We start from the raw sequence: 6424 nt of genomic DNA on the forward strand, positions 1-6424 counted from the left end.
GAGGTTTGTAGTGATTTCTTAACACAGTGCTGAGTAATTTGCTTCCTGACTTGGTAAGTCTTCCTTACACAGCCTCTTGTGTCTTTCCATCTCTGTGTTTTATGTGACATTTTCTATATGTTGTTTGATCAGTGCTGTGTCTTTTTTTTTTTTTTTTTTTTTTTTGGACAGGCAGGGTTAGACAGTGAGAGAGACAGAGAGAAAGGTCTTCCTTCCAGTGGTTCACCCCCGAAATGGCCACTACTGCCGGTGCGCTGTGCCGACCCGAAGCCAGGAGCCAGGTGCTTCCTCCTGGTCTCCCATGCGGGTGCAGGGCCCAAGCACTTGGGCCATCCTCCACTGCCTTCCTGTGCCACAGCAGAGAGCTGGCCTGGAAGAGGAGCAACTGGGACAGAATCCGGCGCCCCGACCGGGACTAGAACCTGGTGTGCCCGTGCCGCAAGCAGAGGGTTAGCCTAGTGAGCCGCGGCGCCAGCCCAGTGCTGTGTCTTCATGAGGGCACTTCTTACCCATCACTGAATCCCCAGCACCTCACACAGTGCCTAGCAAATAGATGGCAGCAACCCACAATAAGTATGAGTTGCAGGTGTGAGTGAGTGAATGCTCTTATTTAGTCTTTACAGCAACCTGGTGAAGAGAGAACCATTGTGACAGGTGAGTAAAAGGAAACCAATTATTAACTCTACTTAACAAAAGTATACTTAACAAAATTTTGGTTATGCATACCCCTCGTTATGGTTTAAATGGCATTTGGTTTTCCAACTCGTGTAGATGTTTAAGCCCCGAAGTCTTAAGTTAATGGTTAATGGGTAAATGTTAATGGTTGATGGATTAAAGGTGGAGGTTTGATTCAATTGTGGTGTCTGGGTGATGGGCCTAGTGGGAGGTCCTCAGTTCCTTGGGGACATACTCTAGAGCGGTAATTCTGAGAGGCTTGCTTTCTGAAGGTGAGGTCAGCCTATCCTCGCTTGCTTGCTTGCTCTCTTTCTCTCTGACTCTGCTTTCTGGCTCACCATGGGATCCTCTGCCTGCATGCATCCCGACATCTACCATCCTCTTGAAACACCAGACCAATGGGGCAGCTTGACCTTGAATGTGAACCTCCCAGCCCATGAGCTGGAATAAATGCCTTCCTCCTCAGTTGCTCCTCTTGGGTATGTGTTTTGTAGTAACAAAAAGTGAATATATGATTGTGTCCTAATTTTTAGTGTGACCAAAGAATAATTAAATGACTTAGGAGCAGGACGGAGATTTCATGTTTGCATTGTATGTCATCCTCCATGTAGTATTGCATTTTCTATAAAGCACAACTCTCTATCCAAAAATACTTTTCTGAGTTCCTTTGATTGTCTTCCCTGAATCCTTACTTAAATAATTCTTAAACTCCTGCCTTGTTACCATCCTTTTCTAACCTCATTTTGCCAGATCCTCATCTGCACTAGCATCCCACATGGGCGCCAGTTCAGGTCCTGGCTGCTTCACTTCTAATCCAGCTCCCTGCTAATATACCTGGGAAAGCAGTGGAAGACAGACCAAGTGCTTGGGCCCCTGCACCGATGTGTGGACTCGGGGGAAGCTCCTGGATCCTGGCTTTGGTTCAGCCCAGTTCTGGCCATTGTGGTCATTTGGGGAGTGAAGCAGTGGATAGAAGATCTCTCTCCCTCTTTGTGTGTCTCTGCCTCTCTCTATCTCTCTAACTCAAATAAAATAAATAAATCTTTTTTTTAGTCGACATCTTCAGCAAGATTTGCAGTTTTGCTTTGCACTGTACTTGCATTAGACCGTTAGAAGTCAAAGCCATCTGAAAATGGGATGCTAGTAAAACCAAAGTCAGTACCCATTAGATTTCTGCTCAGGACCTTCCTGTGGCTCCCCATCTCCTCACCTCAGATGCCCCTTCTCAGTCCTCCCCTCTCTGGGCTCCTCCTCACTCACTGTGTAGTTGCCCTTCTCCTCACTGTGGGTCCTTAAGCATGACAGACCCATGGCTGCCTTTGCACTTCTTGGCTAGAATGAGCGTAGGGTTGCAATGTCATTTCTCCCATGCAGACATCCAGCTGACTCAATGCCATTATGCTGATTCCTTTACCCAGAATTTTCTTTCCCTAGGTATACTCTCACCAACCTCAAGACCAGTCTATGTCACCTTCTCTGTGACGTCTGCCCTGACCACTTCCTGCCACCTTTCCCTGCTTGAGTCACTTCCTCGTGAGATATATAATTTGTATCTGGTGTTTGTCAATCTCTCTTCCCAAGAATGGATGCTCCATGATCCATCTTTAAGAACAGTATCAGGCACACAGTAGGTCTCCGGGAAAGATCAGTGAAGGCGTGTCTGCACCTTTGATGATCTCACCTCCATGCTGTAGCCTGTCCCTTGCTGCTGCCTCTGGCCTCTGTCCCCAGTGCACTTGACCTTGTCTCCCTCTGATAGGACTTCTCGCCCAGTGTCTGCTTGACTCACTGGGGCCTTCCTCGCAAGCCAGTGTTTTGACCTCACTGATTCTCTGCCAGATTACTTGTATGTATGAAATACAAAATTCCAGGTCCTTTTGTTTTGTTTTAAGGCAAAAGGGTTAAAGAGGAAGGAGCAAGCAGAAGGGAGCTGATGATAGGATCAACAGAGTGAAGAGGTGGAGGAAGAAGACAGTCATGGATTTTCCTGGGGTTCCCACACCCCTGCAGCTTTTCAGGCGACTCAGAGGCGTGGCAGCCACTGTGCGCGCAGGGCTGTGCGCCACGTATTCCGAGCTGGGAGCCGCGTGGCAGAGACAGTCCTGTTGAGTCATGGGGCGCGCAGCCGCGCTGCTTCGTGGAGCTTGGTGTGGAGCGTAGTTTTGTTTTTTTACAGCCCAGCTGTCTGTGTAATGACTTCCTTCCCGTGGCCTTGCTCAGCGAGGTGTCCCTGCGTGACTAGCTGACTCACTGCATTCCTCTCTGCTTCAGACGCTGGCCCAAGCACTGAGGACCAGTTCCTCCGTGTCAGTGCGCCCTTCCAGGGGTGCCAAGAAGTGCCCGGGGAAGAAAGGGTGTACAGTTCCCATCTCCAACTGTACCCCTCCCCAGAAACATGATTAAAAAAACAAGAAGAGACAAGAAATTTCATCCATTCCATCGTTAAGGAATGACCGCAGCCCTGTGCCACGGCCAAAACAATTATTTGTCAGCAACCATGAGGTCAATACTGAACTGAAGGGGGCACTCAGGACCAACACCCGTCCCCTCTGACTCTTTGCAGTGACGAAGGTTCAGAAAGCTGAAAGAAGAGGCTGGAAACTTCCAGGCCCAGCTGGTAGGAACAAAAATTTGCCCAGTGCCTTTGGTAAAGAAAGTGGGTAGTTCTTAGTAAAGGTGGGCACACACAGGGCTCATTGCCCAGCAGTCTCACTTCTGGAGATGTGTTTTGGAGAAATTCTGCCCAGAACCCTAGGAAAACAAGCAGGAGGCTATGTTACAGTGTTGCTTCTAGCATAGGGGAACTGGAGACAGGGGAAGCATTGGGAAATGAGTTGACCAAATGGGATGGCACACCCTGGAATTCTGCAAGGTAATGGGAACTTCTAGCATTAAATGGAGGAACCAGTAAGAGAAACTTACAGTAGTTTTCCACTTTTACTGAGGTACAATTGATGTACACTAAGCCACACATACTTAAGGTGTACAATTTGGGTTTTGACATTATATGTCAAATTAAGATATTGAATGTTTCCGTCATCCCCAAAAGTATCAAGTTGATCTATACACATGTGTATTAAAATGTACAGATGTTTAATACCTACTCTTAGGTAAAAAAAAAAAAAAGTTCAACAGTATGCATCATATTCATAGAATCCCATATTTATAATAATCTCCAGCGCTGTGGCATAGCAGGTAAAGCACTGCCTGTAGTACCATCCCATATGGGCACCGGTTCAAGTCCCAGCTGCTCCACTTCTGAACCAGCTCTCTGCTATGGCCTGGGAAAGCAGTAGAAGATGGCCAAGTCCTTGGGCCCCTGCACCCACGTGGGAAGACTTGGAGGAAGCTCCTGGCTCCTGGCTTTGGATTGGTGCAGCTCTTGCCATTGGGCTAATTGGGGAGTGAACCAGCGGATGGAAGACTTCTTTCTCTCTGCCTCTCCTCTCTCTCTGTAACTCTGACTTTCAAATAAATAAATCTTAAAATAAAAACAGTATGCATCATATTCATAGAATCCCATATTTATAATAATCTCCAGTGCTGTTGCATAGCAGGTAAAGCTGCCACCTGCAGTGCCATCATCTCATGTGGGCACTGGTTCTCATCCCTGCTGCTCCACTTCTGATCCAGCTCTCTGCTATGGTCTGGGAAAACAGTGCGAGGTGGCTCAATTCCTTGGACCCCTGCACCCATGTAGGAGACATGGAAGAAGCTCCTGGCTTCAGATCAGCCCAGCTCTGGCCATTGTAGCCATTTAGGGAGTGAACTAGCAGATGGAAGACCTTTCTTGCTCTCCCTGCCTCTCTGTAACTCTGCCTTTCAAATAAATACATATTTAAAAAATAATAATAATTATGATGTTTAGATACCTTGCAAAGTCTTGAGAAACATACACCAAACTTAATTATGTTTGGTGGGATTGTTATGCTGGGAATTATTCCAAAGCTACCCAGGTACCTTTCTCTTTGGCTCCCTTCTTTTTCTGATCATTTTCCTTCACTCGTTTCAGGAAGCTGCCTTGGCTGTTAGAGTGCTTAATATGTTCATTACACACATGTATTCTCTTGGCAAGAATCTTGGCCTTCACTTGTTTGTTTACAACAGTGCCAACAGCATGCTTGGTAACACTGTAGACTCTTCCAGTGTTGACATGGTTCTATTTATGGGGCATTCCTTTTTGAACAGTACCCATCCCCTTGATGTCTACCATGTCACCTTTCTTGTAAATGCCCATGTATGTGGCCAAAGGGACAACTCCATGTTTTCTGAAAGGCGTGGAGAACATGTATTGGGTATCTCTCCTCTTTCCCTTTGTGTATGTCATCTTGGTGAGTTACTGGAAGATGGCAGTTCCAGCCAAAAGGAAGGGTATGAGTTTTAAATAAAGATAGTCTTATGGTGTATGTTCTTTTATTTCTGGCTTCTTTCACTCCACATTCGTTCCACCTCCCACTGGTTTATTCCTCAAGTGCTTGCAGCAACAAGGGTTGGGCTGGGAACTTAGCACAAGTCTTTCAAATGAGTAGCAGAGTTTCAACTACTTGAGCCATCGTCTCCTGCCTCCCAGGTTGTGCGTAAGAAGGAAGTTAGAATCAGGAGCCCAGCCAAGCAGCATCTTAACCATTGTGCCAAGGCCTGTCCTTCACTGCATTCTTTTGAAGAGTCTTCCATGTTGTTGTGTGTAGCTACAGTGTATCACTTTTATTGCTGTATATAGCATTCTATTGAGTCATTACACCAAAACATGTATCCAGTCTACCAGGGACATTTGAGTTGTTTCCAATTTGGAATGCTTGTAAATAATGCAGCTGTGAACATTCTTGTGCATGTGTAGGGCTGCATCTGGATACACATTTCTCAAGGACCTATACTTTGGAGCAGAATCTCTGGATCACACGTTATATTTCTGCTTACCTTTATAAAATAATTCCCAAATGATGACACAAGTACACTTCCCTCAGTCACACAGAGATACTGTCAGACTTGGAACATTTTGCTATTGGTGGGTTTATAGTAGTTCAGTGTAGTTCATTTCCTTGGTTATTGATGAGGCCACGTACTTTTCACATGTTTATTGGCCAATTGGATTTTCTTTTTTTTTCATTGTCAGAAAGTGTTTGTCCTGGTATTGTTTTATTCCTGTCTCTCCTATGAGACTAAGCTCCAGGAAGGCAGAGATCACATTCCTCATCACATCAGTTTCCAACACGATGTCTCAGAAAAATTTGCTTTTGTTGAACCAATGACTGAATAAATGAAGACTTGATTTGGTCGTTAATTTACCTTTAGATCATGAATTTACTTTTAAAATAAAAATGATCTTGTAATCATATCAGTACTTGGCACACTGATCCAAGATGTGGGGTGGTTGAGTATACCCTGTCCCACTCTTTGTTTCACAAAGCAAATGTTGGTGGAACAAAAAGGGAGAGGCTGTATAGGATGTGACTATTAAAATATGACTGTGCTTTGTGATAGTCAGAACTGTAAGCATGACATGGTATCTGGCTCTCAACCCCATTTCCAAAGACCATCTCCAAGTTTCACACCTCCTGGCCCACACAACACCATTCGGGGTTTCTTTCTCTCATGATCTCCAGGAGCTGGTTTCTGCAGGACAACCCTCTGGGGACTCAGCAGTGGGCACTGGCTTTCTCTTTTCTCCTTTGCAGTTCCTCCGGTCACCTGGCCTGCTGTTTGTTCACACAGTCCTAAGAGGCCTGCGCTGATGCTGGCACTGCCACCA

The 6424-nt window shown here is 45.8% G+C and overlaps 1 long non-coding RNA gene across 1 annotated transcript; it reads left to right on the top strand.

Annotated features, from left to right (window-relative positions):
* On the top strand, positions 1–4169 carry LOC138844300 (uncharacterized). Its single transcript, XR_011379895.1, has 3 exons — positions 1–53; positions 2852–3292; positions 3855–4169. It is a non-coding gene; the product is annotated as an uncharacterized lncRNA (long non-coding RNA).
* The last annotated feature ends 2255 nt before the right edge of the window (positions 4170–6424 follow it).

This window comes from Oryctolagus cuniculus, chromosome 11 (genome assembly GCF_964237555.1).
Source record: "Oryctolagus cuniculus chromosome 11, mOryCun1.1, whole genome shotgun sequence".
Taxonomy (NCBI): Eukaryota; Metazoa; Chordata; class Mammalia; order Lagomorpha; family Leporidae; genus Oryctolagus; species Oryctolagus cuniculus.